Below are 18,613 nucleotides of genomic sequence, written 5' to 3' on the forward strand. Positions count from 1 at the left end.
TGGAGAGCACAATTGCCCCTGATCCTGGAAGAATGACAGTGAATGAGATGAAGAGACCACGTGGCAAGTCATAACACAAGTTTATCTTCCATCTGGGAATTATGTGCATGTGTCTTTCACTGAAGCTCTGTGACCATGATTTGGTCAAAAAACCTTATGACCTGGTATCATTTCCTGAAAGCACAATGTAAAAGGTTTTTTATACCAACCCAGTAGACGTTTTCAGCTCTCATGGAAATGAAGGAGGCAATTCAAGAAGAAAGCTATAGGTGGTTACACGGTTCACCTCTCCTCTGGATTTACACCAATTGCTTTGTGTTCAGGTTTTCAACCCCTTTGGCAATGCCACTTGCCAGAAACCCTTAATAGAGCTGAAGAGAAGCAAAACTGTCAGCTGCAATAGAAGGCCACAACAGATGAATAATATATTTCCAAATTAATTGAGTATGAACAGTTGGCCATGTCTGCCAGGTTTATTTTATTGTATGATTTGCAGGCTAATAATGAAGACTGAGTTCTTAATTATAGGATTTGCATTCCTCTACTCCATCATAAAAGCTCAGACAAAAGCTGTTTTTTCCTTTACTGAAATAAGGATTTGAATGCATGATAGAGAAGTGGGGATGGGTGGCAAACGTAAAGCCTTCCTAAATAGTATTTAAGGTCTAAAGGTCCCTCTCAAGTTACCAAAAACTATCAGTAATAAAATTCAGCTCTTGGCCCCACAAGTCTAGATGCTCCATTTTTTGTACTACAGGCAGGAAAGAAAATGTGGAATACTTTTTTTAAATATGAAGAAACCCATCTTAGGGGAAGATGGTGGAGTAGGAGGACCCTAAGCTCATCTTGTCTCATGGATACAACTAGATAACACCCACATCCATGCAAATAAGCCAGAAAACAGCCCAAAGATGGGCAGAACAGACTCTCCACAGCTAAATGTAGAGAAGAGGCCACACCCAAGAGGGTAGGAAAGATGGAGGCATGGTCGGGACCTAAAGGGCCCTGTGGGACTGTCCACAGGATGGAACAACACAGAAGCCAAGAAGGAAAAGAAATAAACCTTAACACCAGGTACCCAAGGCATGGGGAATCCCCATAACATTTGGTTTTGAAACCCAGCGGGGCATAATTTCAGGAGTTCTTATAATCAGCAGGTCTTAACACCTGGAACCTTATAAATCGGCAGGCTTGGCTCTGGGAAAGCCAGGAGGGTGATAGGAAACTGAGTTCTTGCCCTTAAAGAGACAGCACAACGAACAGCCCCACTGATATACAGCACGGAAGCAGCAGTCTGGAAAACCCCTGGGGTACACCAAAAAGAGATTTGTTTACTAATCTCAGAGTCTATGCTGGAGGAGCAGAGATCATTGGGAAACTTCTCCAGGAACAAAAGAGCTGGTGGGCACCATTTCCCTCTCCCACCTTCCAGCCTGGACGCATAAACACCTGCTGAACCAGGACAGTGCCAATACTCGCTACCTAACTTGCTAACAGCACACTCTGCCCACGTATTCTCCTGCAGACCAGCCCACTCCAGCTAGGCCCACATCCTCTCCCACAGCACAACTGTGCAAACCTTGCTAACAACATGTGTCCAGACTCTGCCTTCTCCTGAAGACCTGCCCTCATCCAATATAACATTGGCTAGAACCCATCCAAAGTGATGCCACAAGCCTGGAAGTGTGCAAACAGCCCCTACAGGGACCAGTACCATTCCAAAGTGACTCCTGCCCCAGAGAGAGAAGAGGAAAACCACACACACCAGTCCAACTGCAGCCCCAGCAGTGGACCGGGGACACACGTCAGGTCTGACTACAGGCCCTGCCCACCAACAAAAGCTTTTCAGGGGACCACACAGGGAGGGCACCCTGCAATTCACTGGAACTGCAGCTCTGGCAAATGCCTCATCTGACCCAACTCAAGTCCAAGGCAGTCCCGGATTGGCCCATTAACAACACAGGGACCAAACCCTGCACAGTAGACAAAGAGAGCAATTGCAGATGAAGAAACTGAAAGAAAAAGTGGTTCAGCCACAACAGCAGGGTGCATGCAACACACATAGGAGATATCTCAGAGGCACTAGGTTCTGGTGAACAGGGGACACAGCACTACAGGGCACTAGAGGATCTCTTCTTCACCAGGCCACTACTTTCAAGAACAGGAGATGGAGCTGCCTTTCATAACATAGAAAATAGACACAGAGAATTAGACAAAATGAAGAAACAAAATATATATATATATATCTAAAATAAAAGAAGAAGGGGTGCCTGGGTGGCTCAGTCGGTTAAGCATCCGACTTAGGCTCAGGTCACGATCTCATAGTTCATGAGTTCAAGCCCCACGTCGGGCTCTGTGCTGACAGCTCAGAGCCTGGAGCTTGCTTCGGATTCTGTGTCTCCCTCTCTCTCTGCCCCTCCTCTGCTCATGCTCTGTCTCTGTCTCAAATATAAATAAAACATTAAAAAAGTGTTTTAATAAAAGAAGAGGACAAAGCAAGGGAGCTAAACAAAACAGAATAAATTAATATGCCTGATAGAGAATTTAAAGTAATGGTCACAAAGAGACTCACTGGACTTGAAGAACGAGTGGAAGACCTCAGTGAGACCCTCAACAAAGATAGAAAACATTAAAAAGAACCAACCAGAGATGAAGAACTCAATAATTGAATTTAAAAATATATATATTACATGAAATAAATAATAGACTAGAGGAAGCAGAACAACAAGTCAGTGGCCTGGAAGACAGAGTCATGGAAAGCAATGAAGCTGAACAGGAGAGAAAAATTAAAATAGACTTAAGGAACTCAGTGACTCCACCAAGCATAATAACATTCACATTATAGGGATCTCAGGAGAAGAAGAGAGAGAAAAGGGGGGAGAAAGTATATTCAAAGATATAATAGCTGAGAACTTCCTGAATCTGAGGAAGGAAACAGAAATCCGGATCCAGGAAGCACAGAAAGCCCTCAACAAAATCAACTCAAAGAGGTCCTCATCAAGACACACAGTTAATTAAAATAGCAAAAAAGTAGTGATAAAGATGGAATTTAAAAAGCAACAAGAGAAAAGAAAACAGTCACATACAAGGGAAATCCCTTAATGCTATCAGCTGATTTTTCTGCAGAATTTTGCAGACAGATGAGAGTGACATGATATATTCAAAGTGCTGAGAGAAAAAAACCCTGCAACTAAGAACTCTACACAGCAGAACTATCATGGAGAATAGAAGGAGAGATAAAGAGTTTCCCAGACAAATAAAAATTAAAGGAATTCAAGCCCTACTAAACCAGCCCTACAAGAAATATTAAAAGGGACTCTGAGTGAAAAGGAAAGACCATAAACAGTAGTAAGAAAAATAGGAAGCAAAAAAGCAGTAAAATTAAGTATACCTATAAATATCAGTCAAAGGATTAAAAAAATAGAATGATGTAAAGTATGACACCATATACCTAAAACATGTGGGAGAGAGGAGAAAAAAATGAAATTAAACTTACATGGCCGTCATCTTGATATAGACTGCTATATGCAGAAGATATTATATACAAAACTGCTGGTAACCAAGATCAAAAATCAGTAATAGATCTGCAAAATTAAAGAGAAAGGAATCCAAATATATCACTAAAGAAAGCCAGCAAACCATGAGAAGTGAGCAAGAGAAGAAAGCAACACAGAAGAACTACAAAAACAATCATAAAACAGGTAACAAAATGGCAATAAGTACATGCCTATCAATAACTGCTTTGAATGTAAACAGACTAAACACTCTAATCGAAAGACATAGGGTGACAGAATGGATTCAAAAAAGCAAGACCCATCCATATGCTGCATATATGAGATTCATTTCAGACCTAAAGACACATGCAGATTGAAAATAACAGGATGGAAAAAGATTTATCATGCAAAAGGAAATGAAAAGAAAACAACAATAGCAATACTTGTATAAAATACTTTAAAACACAGATTGTAATGACAGACAAAAAAGGACACTATATAATCATAAAGGATCCAACAAGAAGATGTAACAACTGTAAACACTTATGGACACAACATGGGAGTACCCAAATACACAAAGCAGCTAATAATAAACATAAAGGAAGTAATCTAGAGTAATGCAATAATAGTAGGGGACTTTAACGCCCCACTTACATCAGTGGATGTAAACAGAAAATCTAAACAGAAAATCAAGACAGAAACAGTGGCCTTGAATGACACAATGCACCAGATAGATGTAAAACGTACACTTAGAACATCTCATCCTTATACAGCAGAATACACACTCTTTTCAAGGGCACTGGAACACTCTCCAGAATAGAGTACATATTAGACCACAAAACAAGTCTCAACAAATTCAAAAAGATATGCATCTTTTCTGACCAGAACTCTATGAAACTAGAAGTGAGCCAAAAGAAAAAATCTGGAAAGAACACAAATACATACAAGAGTTAAAAAACATGCTTTTAAACAATGAATGAGTCAACCAGGAAACAAAAAAGAAAGAAAAAAATAAATGAAGACAAATGAAAATGAAAACACAATGGTCCAAAATCTTTGGAATGCAACAAAAGCAGTTCTAAAAGGGAAGTTTATAGCAATACAGGTATACCTCAAGAAGCAACAAATATCTCATATAAACAACCTAACCTGATACCTAAAGGAGCTAGGAAAAAAACAAAAAATAAAACCAAAATCCAGTAGAAGGAAGGAAATAATAAACATTAGAGCAGAAATAACACAATAGAAACGAAAACAAAACAAAACAAACAAAATCAATAGATCAGACAATAAAACCAGGTGGTGGTTCTTTGAAAAGATCAACAAAATTGACAAAGTTTTAGTCAAATTCATCAAAGGGGGGGTAATCAAAATCAGAAATGAAAGAGGAAAAATAACAACTGACACCACAGAAATATAAAGGACTGTAAGAGAACATTATGAAAAATCATATGCCAACAAATTGGACAACCTAGAAGAAATGGATAAATTCCTAGAAAGTATAACCTCCCAAAACTGAGTCAGAAAGAAAGAAAAATCTGAACAGATTATTAGTAACAAATTAAATCCATAATCAAAAAACTCCCAATGAACAAATATGGTCTCACAGGCGAATTCTACCAAACATCAAAAGAAGAGTTAATACCTATTCTTCTCAAACTACTCCAAAAAACAGAAGAAGGAAAGCTTCCAAATTCATTTTATGAGGCCAGCATTAGCCTGATATCAAAACCAGATTAAGACACTACTAAAAACTACCAAAAAACTACTAGAACTGATTAATGAATTCAGTAAAGTCACAAGATACAAAATAATATACAGAAACCCATTGCATTTCTATACACTAATAATAAAGTAGCAGAAAGAGAAATTAAGAAAAAAAATCTTACTTGTAACTGCACCTAAAATAGTAAAATACCTAGGAATAAACTTAACCAAGCAGGTGAAAGACCTATACTTTGAAAACTATAAAACACTGAAGAAAGAAATTGAAGATGACACAAACAAATGGAAAGATATTCCATGCACATGGACTGAATTAACAAATATTGCTAAAATGTCCATACTACCCAATGCAATCTACAGATTTAATGCAATCTCTATCAAAATATCAACAGAATTTTTCACAGAACTAGAACAAAAAATGCAAAAGTTTGTAGGGAAACATGAAACACCCCAAAAGAGCCAAAATGGTCTTGAACAAGAACAAAAACTGGAGGTATAACAATCCCATATTTTAAGATATAATAGAAACCTGTAGTAATCGTAACAGTATGGTATGAACAAAAAAATAGACATATAGACTAATAGAAGAGAATAGAAAACCCATAAATAAACCCATGATCACATTGTCAATTAATCTTCAACAAAGGAGGCAAGAATATGCAATAAGAAAAAAAATAGTCTCTTCAACAAATGGTGTTGGAAAAACCAGACAGCTACATGCAAAAGAATGAAACTGGATACATCACTTCCTCACACCATATACAAAAATAAATTCAAGATGCATTAAATATGAGACTGCAAACCATAAAAGTCCTAGAAAAGACCACAGGCAGTAGTGTCTCTGCCACCATACTGACATTGTTCTTGATATGTGACCTGAGGCAAGGGAAACAAAAGCAAAAGTAAACTATTAGGACTGCATCACAACAAAAAGTTTCTGCACGGCAAAGGAAGTAATCAAAAAACTGAAAGACAACCAACTGAATGGGAGAAGATATTTCAAATGATATATCCCATAAAGGGTTAGTATCCAAAATATATAAAGAATTCATAGAACTCACTACCAAAAAATAATAATAATAATAACCCAATTAAATAGTGGGAAGAAGACATAAACAGACATTTCTCCAAAGAAGACATACAGATGGCCAACATGAAAATATGCTCAACATCACTCATCTTCAAGGAAATGAAAATTGCAACCACAATGAGACATCATCTGACACCTGTCAGAATGGCTAAAATCAAAAACACGAGAAACAACGTGTTGGCAGGTTGTGGAGAAAAAGGAACTTTCATGCACTTCTGGTAGGAATGCAAACTGATGCAGCCACTGTGGAAAAGAGTATGAAGTCTCCTAAGAAATATTAAAAAAAGAATTACCATATGATCCAATAATTCCACTACTGGGTATTTACCCAAAGAATACAAAAACACTAATTTGAAAAGATATATTCACTCCTATGTTTATTGCATCATTATTTATAATAGCCAAATTATGGAAGCAGCCCAAATGTCCACTAATAAATGAATGGATAAAGATGTGGTATAGATCTACAATGGAATAGTATTCCAGCATAAAAAAAATCTGATATCTTTCCATTTGCAAAAACATGGGTGGATCTAGAGAATATGATGCTAAAATGAAATAAGTCAGAGAAAGACAAATACCATAGGATTTATTCATACGTGGAATTAAAGAAACAAAACAAATGAATAACTTAAAAAGAGAGAGAGAGATCCCAATGGTTCATTTTTGCTTTTGATTCCCTTGCCTTTGGAGATGTGTCAAGTAAGAAATTGCTGCAGCTGAGGTCAGAAAGGCTACTTTTTCCTGCTTTCTCCTCTAGGGTTTTGACGGTTTCCTGTCTCACATTCAGGTCTTTTATCCATTTTGAGTTTATTTTTGTGAATGGTGTGAGAAAGTGGCCTAGTTTCATTCTTCTGCATGTTGCTGCCCAGTTCTCCCAGCACCATTTGTTAAAGAGACTGTCTTTTTTCCATTGGATATTCTTTCCCGCTTTGTCAAAGATTAGTTGGCCATACTTTTGTGGGTCTAATTCTGGAGTCTCCATTCTATTCCATTGGTCTTTGTGTCTGTTTTTGTGCCAATACCATGGTGTCTTGATATGGATCCTGAGACACTTCACAGAAGACCATGGGGGAGGGGAAGGAAAAAAAAAAGAGCTAGAGAGGGAGGGAGCCAAAACATAAGAAACTCTTAAAAACTGAGAACAAACTGAGGGTTGATGAAGAGTGGGAGGGAGGGGAGGGTTGGTGATGGGTATTGAGGAGGGTACCTGTTGGGATGAGCACTGGGTGTTGTATGGAAACCAATTTGACAATAAATTTCTTATTAAAAAATAAATAAATAAAATAAAATAAAACAGAGAACGAGACAAACAAAAAAACCAGACTCTTAATTGTAGAGAACAAATTTATGGTTACTGGAAGAAAGCTGGGTTGGCAATGAGTGAAACAGGTGAAGGGCATTAAGAGTACATTTATCGTGATGAGCACTGAATAATGTATAGAATTGCCACATCATTATATTGTATACCTGAAACGAATGTAACACTGTATGTTAACTGTAATGGAATTAAAATATATGGAAATAAACCTATGTTATCTCCATCACTTGAGAGAGGCACTGAGTAATTTCATGGTGTGAATTTTAGTTTGAACTAAACACCAAGTGAAAGTGATTTAAAGTTATGAGGTGACAGGTTGAGAACAGAGATATACTGCCCAAACTCCGGAACAAAATGGATCTAACAGGTTCATAGTTAAAGAGAATTCAGAGGGTTAACCTCCAGAGCCCTTTGATGCAACATGCTGAGCAAATGCATACCCCTGCACTTACCAGCGCGGATGTACTGATGCACAAGGTATAGCCTTACACAAACGTGTGGGCTAGACCAGTTGTGGTAAACCAAAGCATAGGGTTGGCTATCGCCAATATTTTAGGAAGATACAAAAGGAAAGAAGACACAACTTGCTCCAGGCAAGTGGATTTCTTTGGGACAGAGAACTGGAGAGAGGCCACCACACAAGAAGGTTCTTGAGGGTAAAAGAAATTGGAGTTTGCGAAAGGACTGGATTTTAAATGTTAGCTATTGGTTAAGGAAAATGTTGAATAGAGAGCAAGAATGCATATCTGTCAAAGTGGCTGAAAAAGAAGAAGACTGGAATATCCATTTCAGTGGTTCTCGAACATGAGCATGCATCAGAATCTCTGGGCCCCACTCTGATTGGGAGGCCCATATTGAGGCTCAAGAGTGTACATGCCTAACAAGTTCCCAGGTAATGCTGAAGCTGTTGGTCTGGCACCACATTTTCTGAGAACCACTGACCTACATCAAGGTTTCTCAATCTCAGCATTATTGACATTTGGGATAATTCTTGTTACGGACTATCTTCTACATTGCAGCTTGTTCACCAGCATCCCTGGCCTTTACCCACTAGATGTCAGTAGTGACCCCTGCACATGTGACAACCACAATGTCTCCAAACATTGCTAAGTGTCCCACAGTGAGGAAAACTGCCCACTGAGAACCACTGATCTTGATAGATAGCAAAAGTGTATCTTTTTTTTTAATCTCTGAATGCAAATTTTTCTATCTCTTCAACGTGAGAAGGTTAACCCTGGTCTTATTTTTATTTTTCTAAAAATCTATTTGGTAACTAAATAGTTCTTTTATTTAAAGGTCAGATGGAGAGATAGGTAACATTTTTTCAGACTAAGAAAACAAGACTGATGTCTCGGTTCTGATTTATTAGGCTACAAAAGGACACAAAGCAACATTTAGCTGCTCATTCTATGACATACGGTCTTTCCCTAAATCTCAGATATCTGGGTATGACTGAGATGTATTCTTTAAAGTGCTTTCAAATTCAAATATTTTATCCAACCTAGAGTAATCGCTACAGAAAAGATTCTAGACTCACCTAAAACCAGGAAAATGATGCCGAACACAATCATGACAAAAGAAAAAGAATTAACATACTTTTAAAAAAAATCCCAGGATGAAAGAATATTATCCAAGTCAGGCAAAATGTCTAGGAGGGAGGTAAAACACACTGACACTAAAAGCAAATATAATGCAACCGTTCATACACAAAACTTTTTATTTAAAAAATAAATCAAATGTAAACATAAGTCTTTGGGATGGAGATACTACTGAACACATTAAATAAATAAATAAATAAATAAATAAATAAATAAATAAACTCCAAACCAATTGCCCTCAAGTAACACAATATGCAAACATTTCTTCTTTTAGAGTTCATAAAAATGTTAATTTAATATTAAATTTAATTTTAAAGATTATAAAGATTACTGGTAAAGAGGACACCAAAAGTCATTCCCACAGCTCACAAGACAACAGCAACAAGATTGTCTGTCCATCCCTCTATCCTTTCTAGCACAAACTTCTGGTTTTGTTTGATAGAAGGGACTAATAAGGTTTACCATTACATTAGGGTCTTAGTGTACAAATTATGCTAAAGAAATAGTTTAAATAGGAATTCCATTTCTAATTCAATAGCTTCCCAATCACTCTCTTTTTTCCTTTACTTTGGAGCACTCCTATTTCATAGTTTGCTCTATTTTCCATTATTTGTTTGGTCTGTTCAGTATAAGTGAACACATTCAAGCCACACAGTGAAGCCCTATAAGATTAAACAGCAGGGTGCCTGGGAGCCTCAGTAGGTTAGGCGTCTGACTTCAGCTCAAGTCATGATTTCACAGTTCTAGAATTCAAGCACCACGTCAGGCTCTCTGCTGTCAGTGCAGAGCCTGCTTTAGATCCTCTAGCTCCCCGTCTCTCTCTCTCTGCTCCTCCCCCACTCTCTCTCAATAAATAAATAAATAAATAAATAAATAAATAAATAACATTAAAAATATATTAAACAGCAAACATATCAAGCCAAGGTTTCGAGAGATGCCTTGAGGCTATATCTAGACTATAAACTGGTGACTATAAACTATAATTTGGTGACTTTTAAAAGAAGAGAACTTGGGAGAAGGATTTAATTTTTTTCCTGCATATACAGATTGGCTACAATGCCCAGAAAGAGTGGTTGAACAGAAGAGTGAGCTCTGTTCAGAAGAGATTTATCAGAAGCTTTTGAGGAAAAATAAGAAGACAAAGGATCCACAGACCTTAATGGACCTTGGACTTTGGACCCCATGTAACTTATCATCTAGTGATACGGGATTGAATGTCAGAACTTATGGCTCAAAACAATGGTTATCAGTGCGGCAGGTGGAAATAAGGGTGAAAGGGAAGGTAGGAGGGACCATCCATTGTGTGTAGTGCAACTGAAAACTATAAAAGATATTTTATATACGCTGTGCAACTGAATTATTTTAAAATATCTCATTTTATTTTAAAAAATCAAGAATTCTAAACAGGTCTTTTATCAGATGCGCCTGCACCTAAGTGGATCCTGGCAGCCACCAGGTCACCATACAGCTTTTCACAGGAAAAAAAGACTGTTGGTATTAGTATCCGTTTGTAACACTGCTTGCTAGATAAAAGGGGGATGTGGCAGCCATAGAATTTACTTCCTAGTTACATATGTATCATATTCAGCAAGTACAACATACATAATATTGCTTGAATGCTTTTTGATCTTTGAGTGTGGATTGATAGTTACAAAAGATATTAGTGGATATTATGAAATAAATAAATAAATAAATAAATAAATAAATAAAATAGTTTTATTATAAAATAGTTTTATTTTCAAATGGAATTAACCACTGAATTAAACCAATTCAAAAGTATTTCTTCACTGCACAAGTTTCAGACTTTTAATATCTTAATTATCCTTCAAGAGTGATATATATTATGTAAAAATTCCCAAAATCATTTTATCATGAACCTCTATTTGTTTAAAAAAAAAAAAAAGGCATCCTGGGAGACCATATGCCAGCAGAACACAGCCTAGAAAACACTGAAGGGCATATCTTTGATTGCATTTTATATTTCAATGCCATTTTCATGTTGGGGACAAAGTACGACAATAGTGCATGTAGCTTTCAGTAAATATTAGCTCATATATTTCCTCTTTTGTCCACGTAGGATCTTATCCCTGGCCTTATCCTGATACTCTTGGGTGTACAAGATTAGTGCTGAAGAAAGTGAGAATTTTGTCTGTGTAAGACTTTCTGGATTGGACCCAGAGGTTTTTAACTGCTTTAGTCAATTACTTGTTCCTCAAAGCCTGGGGCATCACACCAAAATTGTTTAATTGAGTTGAAAAAGGTTATTTACAGTATTTTCCACATAACTGACTTTTTCAGCCAACTGATTTGCATATAGTACAACATTGCTAATTTATACTAATGACTGAGAGAACACTGGAGATTACAAATTTAAGAATTAGCAAGTACAGTAAGTGAAAGCATGAAATTAAAAGCAATTAGAGCTGTCTCATCACAAAGGGACTTGATTAGTCCATGCTTATTATTTATGGTAGTGATTTATAATACACCATCATTTATTTTGTAATGAAACCTTTCACAATGTGACATTTTACTATCATCCTACAAGAAAGATGGACAAAGCTGCCAGAGAGTTGGTAAAGCTTGTCAGATTTTCTGACGGGCCCATTCATTCACTCAGCATTTACTGTACTATGTTCCTGCCCTGTGGAAAGTACCTTTAAGCATAATTTTAACAGCTTTGGTCTATTACTGTAAGACTAATAGGCTTTCACTAGAACCTCAAAAGCACTGAAAATACAAAGAAGAAAATAGAACAAGAGCAGCAATAATCCCATCACCTAGCGATGACCACTGCTAACATTTGCTATGTTTACTTTCAATATTATCCTATGTATACATGTGAAGAAATTGTCAAGTATGTACATATCTTTGCATAACTGGGATCATGTTTTATTTTTAATTTTGTGTTCTTGTTCTTCAGTTAGCTGTTGATGAGAACATAGCAAGTTATATACATAACTTAATTATTGCTGCACATTTTAAGTGGATTTTAGCGGCTCCTGGGTGGCTTAGTCTCTTGGTTGAGCATCTGACTCTTGGTTTCAGCTCAGCTCATGATCTCATGGTTTATGGGTTCGAGCCCCGCATCCAGCTCCACACTGAGAATGGGATTCTCTCTCTCTCCCTCCCTCTCTCTCTCTGCCCCTCCACTGCTCATGCTCTTTCTCTCTCTGTCTCTCTCTCAAAATAAATAAATAAATAAATAAATATCTTAAAGTCATTTATGTCAGCCCAGTCAATACTTAGGAATCAGCAGTTGGTTAGCTCCAATTGTTTGAAAATAAATTAAAACAATTCCAATAGTCTAAACTGGTTTTACATCATTAGAAGTATGTCATGTGTACACTTTTCCGAATAGCTGAAATTGACTCGGTTTGGAAGCCTAGACAAATGCAGTTCAAACGTGGTATTCCTCGCACTTGCTGCCAAATATTCCCTGTGTGAGCAGCAGCAACTTCAGGGAAACAGGAACAGGCCCTGGCTCCGTCTATACTTAGCCCTCTAATGAAATCGGGCTTCCTCAGTAGTTAAGCTGTGCTATAATTTCCATAGTCAATTTCATCCCACTTCTATTTTGGGGAACTTCCATTAGAAGTTCCAGAAAAGTAAGTCTTATTTCCATTGTTACTATTGCTAATTCACAGGTGAATTAATTGCGGCACTAAGTGGTAGGTGACTTTTTTTTTTTTTTTTTTTTTTTTTTTAGTGATAGAAAACAAGTTTTTATTATGTTTTTTTTTTTTTAGTGATAGAAAACAAGTTTTTATTATGTTTTTTTTTTTTAGTGATAGAAAACAAGTTTTTATTATGTTTTTTTTTTTTAGTGATAGAAAACAAGTTTTTATTATGTTTTTTATTTATTTATTTATTTATTTTTTTTTTAATATATGAAATTTACTGTCAAATTGGTTTCCATACAACACCCAGTGCTCATCCCAAAAGGTGCCCTCCTCAATACCCATCGCCCACCCTGCCCTCCCTCCCACCCCCCATCAACCCTCAGTTTGTTCTCAGTTTTTAACAGTCTCTTATGCTTTGGCTCTCTCCCACTCTAACCTCTTTTTTTTTTTTTTTTTTCCCTTCCCCTCCCCCATGGGGAAGGTAGGTGACTTTTATAGGACCGCATTGGAATTGAATTTCTTGGCATTCCTAAGGGTTGTGGGTTGTTTTTTGTTTTTGTTTTTGTTTTTGTGTTTGTGTGTTTGTTTTTTATCCTAGATGTCCTACACACTCTCTCAACTGAAGACTAAAGTTGTGCCTAAAGGAAACAGATGTGGTGCAGTCATTCTCAATAGAAGCTATAGCCACCACACGAGAATAATTGCCATTAATTAATGTGTTTAACAGCTTTAAGCTGACTATGCATTTGCACAACTCCCTAAAAGCTTCCTAACAGCATCCTCTGAAGTGTACCTAACAATCTCTCTGAAAGTCCCTTAGAAGTTCTTCAGTCATCTCGGTAGAAATATTTTGCCCACTGTAATGAAAGCGCATTAACGTTTAGTAGTTCTGGAATTCACGAGGCCCATCTCCTCTATGTTCAGTGCCACAAAACACCTAAAAGCCTGCTTACAGTAGGTTCTCAATAAATATTCACAATCACATATTCTTAGTGGAAATTTGAATGGCTACTGGGTTCTTTTCAACTCCAAAATTGATGATTTGCAGTCTTTTCATTTATATTCCCTGGAAAGTTGCTATAGTCTTGTAATTTCTATTGTAAATCTGAGGCATTCAGAGTTAATAAAAGAGAAGCAAGAAGTCTTTGTTCCATTTCTTCCAGTTCATCAATTAATCTCTTTAGTGTATGTTCATATGTTCAGGCAAGCTAAATTCCTCTGTGATACCCAGGAAATAGTATAACATGAGTAATGAAAAGCATTCTTTATCAGGAAAAGAAAATTCACCCTTAGTGGTCCTGCTCTGTGCCTGCCTTGGGCTGGCAACTTTATACTTACCATTGAGTCCACAATGACTAACAGTGCAAAGAAAGGAAAGCTCAGGGGTGTTATGTCCAGAATCTGACCTGATCCTTCATCTATATGACTTCAAGTTGTCTTCTTTCCACATGGACCATTTATCATTGCTTAACCCAATAGATTCCCAATGTCACAATCTATGCCTTGTAACCATGAGGTCCAAGGATCTGGCCACAAAGGAGATCCAGTTGGTACCCCTACACCCCAGTAAGTACGTTCTAGAACCTGTGTCACTTTACAAGAATGTGAGGTCTAGATAAAGTCTGGAGCTTTTCCTATCTATGTGTTAAAGCACCAGAGAGGGTGCTAAACATGTGGAATATTTTTGTAAAATCTTAAGAAAAAAAAAATTGTAGTCTTCCAAATGAAAAACATCCCAAGCCAGGAATCCTTAAAAGTCCCCCACAATAGACATTGACTTCCTCTAGCAAAGAATCATGTCGTAAGAAACTCTTAAGGACTGAGAACAAATAAGGGTAGATGGGGGGAGGGGGGGTTGGGGAGAGGAGAAAGTGGATGATGGGTAGGGAGGAGGGCACTTGTTGGGATGAGCACCGGATGTTGTATGGAAACCAATTTGGCAATAAATTATATTAAAAAAAAAATTTTAAGGGATCATGTCAGCCCAGGAATAGATAACCTCAAGTCCCAAAATACCCCAATGTCACTCCTGTCTATATTATAACTGCATACCTAGGGTAGCAAGGTTCCTAGAATCACTTGTTCATCCAACAAATATGTTTTGAGCAAACACATTTTGCCTGCTATAATTGTAGGCACTCCGGATATTCTGTCAGTGAACAAAGAAGATTCTAGCCCTTGAGGGGCTTACATCTGGCAGGATAGAGACAAGGAACAATAGATATAATAAGTAAGCACATTACACATCATATATCAGGAGGTAATAAGGGCTACAGAAAAACATCCAGTATTGTAAGAGAACTTGGGAATGTGAGGGTGGCACAGTTTGCAATTTCAGACAGGACCATTTTAAATAGGACAGTCAGAGTAGACCCCATTAAGAAGTTGACATTTGAGCAAAGCCTTAAGTGAATGAAGTTAAGTGGTTAGCCATGTGTACTTCACGGGGGAAGAAACTTCCTAAGGGATGTACAAAAGCATTAGGACAGAAGCATGCTTGACTTGTTTGAAGAGGCAAGGACGCCTGTGTTGCCAGAGTGGAATGGACATGAGGTAGAGCAGTAAGATAAAGAGAGAGAAGGGGTCAGACTATGAATTGCTTTGTAGGTCAGTGTAATAACTGGGTCTTATCCCAAACAGGATCTATTGCTAGATTTTGAGCAGAGAAATGATATGACTGACACATTAAAAAGACTCACTCTGGGTGCTGTGTTTCAACTGAACAGTAAAGTAGTGGAAGGTGATTAAGGAGATATGGGCAGTAGTGGGAAGCCCATGTTACAAGGCTATTCTAGTAATTACAGTAGGCGGTAATGGCACCCTGGACCAGTGAGAGCAGTTCATGTGGTGAGAAGTGGCCATGTTCTGGAATGCACTGTGGAAAGAAGTAACAGTAGGTTCTGATAAACCAAATGTGGGTTGTGGAAGAAAGAAAAGTAAAAGATGGCTCCCCTAATCCAGGCCTGAGCATACGGAAAGATGGGTTTGCTATCACTTGACAGGAAGAACGGGATTTCTCAAAAGGTAGGTCAGACGTTCACTTTTAAATATATTAAATTTGAAATACGATCTAAGCATAAAAGAACTAAGCAGCCAAAAAAAAAAAAAAATACCACTTTGGGTGCAGCTGGCTCAGTCAGAGGAGTGTGCAACTCTTGATCTCGGGGTTTTGAGTTCGAGCCCCACATTGGGTGTAGAGATTAGTTAAAAATAAAATCTTAAACACTTTGGAATTAGTAAGAAATGTTTGATGGGATGAGGCAAATTTGCAAGTGATTTTTTTGTTTGTTCATTTAAGCCACAAGATTGCATGAGATCAGAGATGCAGTGAATGCAGACAGAGAAGGCATCTCTGGAAAGACTACTCCCTGGGCATGCTAATATTAAGAGGTCTGGGAGATGAGGAGGAAACAGTAAGGCAGATGAGAAGGAGTAGCCAGTGAAATATAAAGAAAACAGAGAGCATGGTGTCCTGGTAGCCAACAGAAGAAAGTTTATTAACAAGAAGAAAGAGATCAATGTGTCAACTGCTTCAGAATTAAGATGAGAACTGAGAACTGACCACTGTATTTAACAACAAGAAAGACGTTGGTAACCCAGACAAGAGCAGTCTGGGGACAACGGTGAGCATAAAAGCCAGACTGAAAAGAGATGGGAGTAGAGAAATTGGGAACTGAGTTTAGACAACTGTGCTTCAAAGAGTTTTGCTGCAAAGAAAATTGGCAATAGGTGCTGGATGAAGCAAAGTCAAAGAAGAGAGGCGTTTTTTGTTTTTGTTTTTGTTGTGGGTTTTCTTTGCTTCTTTTTATTTTTCTTTGGTTTTCGGTTTTAGTGTGGTAAAAATGGCCATGGGTTTGAATGCTGATGGTAATGACCCAAAAGACCAGTAGAAAATAACAACAATAACAAAACCTAATAATGTCAGAGAAAGAGGGGAGAATTTCCAGAGGAATGTCCTTGAGTAGGCAAGAGAAGATGGAACCTGGTGACTTAGATCGGGGTACACTCACCTCTGGTCACAGCTGGGACGGCAGAGTGTGGGGGTGCACACGCTGGAAGGCTTCAAAAGGACATGTCATGAGAGACTGTGCCAATCCTCTTCCAACATTTTAAATTTCTCCATGGCAGTGAAGGAGGGGATGAAAGTGCTGAAGCTGCCGAGGAGGAAAGGGTAAAATGGGTGTTCGGAAGAGGAAAGAAGTGAGTGGGTTAGCAAAGCTGGGCATGAATGTCAGTGGGCACTCAGAGCCAGCTGACATTCAAGGTCACGAAAGTAAACACAGGCTACTCAGCATGATTGTATACTCTTCCAAAACCACATGGGTGCTGTCCTGGAGAAAGTCAAGAGCTGGAATTAATCCATTATGGTTTGGAGAAGATGAAGGGAAGGGGACAGAAGGGAGATTATAGCCACTGAGCATGAAAGTTGGGTTGGACATGGGACAAGTAAACGTGGCAGATCACTGGTTGATTAATTTCTCCTCTTTGACAGGTTCTGAGAAGGAAACCCAAGGTGGCATGTGTTACATTCCTGAATAATTTGTACCTTCAGCCTCCTGGACCAAGCCCACATAGGTCTGCTTCTCATCCAATGTGTGAATTTGCCCAAATCACATCATCTTTATGCACTTTTTTTCCCTCCCATCTACAATTTGGAGACAATGACTTCCTCGTATGATTCTGAAAACTTAATGAAAACGTGGTAAAGACTCCAAAATCCTTGAATAAAAGCATAAGTATTATAAGAAGTTCAATTAAAAATTAAATTAAGGGGCGCCTGGGTGGCGCAGTCGGTTAAGCGTCCGACTTCAGCCAGGTCACGATCTCGCGGTCCGTGAGTTCGAGCCCCGCGTCAGGCTCTGGGCTGATGGCTCAGAGCCTGGAGCCTGTTTCCGATTCTGTGTCTCCCTCTCTCTCTGCCCCTCCCCCGTTCATGCTCTGTCTCTCTCTGTCCCAAAAATAAATAAAAAACGTTGAAAAAAATAAAAAAAAAAATTAAAAAAAAATTAAATTAAAATGCATTTATATTTGCATTCCTTGAAAAAGTATGTTCTCCACATGGTTTGTACAAAAGTACTTTATCATTATTATTTGTATGAATAAATCTTACTACTGACGTCAATTGTTTTAAGTGCCTTTCTTTTAAATCTCCTTCATTTTTGCCAATATAACATCTTGCTGATGCTGACATGCCAAGAATTAGGTGCAGAATTTAGAAGAGACATATGAGTTTCCTGGCAGATTTATTACATTAAAAAACAAAACAAAGGTAAATGCTAGTAAATGTGAAGCATATTTTTAATATTCAATTTAATGTTCAAAACTGGGCTATGGTATCAGTTTCATATTAGTATCAGCCTCGTTTCACAACGAGAAAACTGAGCTCAGAAAGAGTCATTTGTCCAAAGACACATCAATTGAAACTGGTGAACCCAGATTTGAACACAGTTATACATTATTCCTTACATGTTGTTCTATTCCAATACAACTCTAAATGTATAAAGTGGATTAAGGCTAATGTGGTTCTGCTTTACAAAGAGTGTTCCCAACATGTAGAAACTGAGAATTCAAAAGAACCCATGCTACACTACTCAGGGGAGCTTAAATTGTTAAGTTCCCACACAGACTGAAGTCCGATAGCCTCTTTCCCCACTTAGCTGTTCCAGGCATAATCCCACCACACAGGAAGAGGATCCTCTGTGAATGGAAGAAAAAGGAAGTCCTCACAGAAGGAAATTCACGGAAGTGCTAAATACTAGTAA

This window comes from Neofelis nebulosa, chromosome 4, assembly GCF_028018385.1.
Source record: "Neofelis nebulosa isolate mNeoNeb1 chromosome 4, mNeoNeb1.pri, whole genome shotgun sequence".
NCBI lineage: Eukaryota > Metazoa > Chordata > Mammalia > Carnivora > Felidae > Neofelis > Neofelis nebulosa.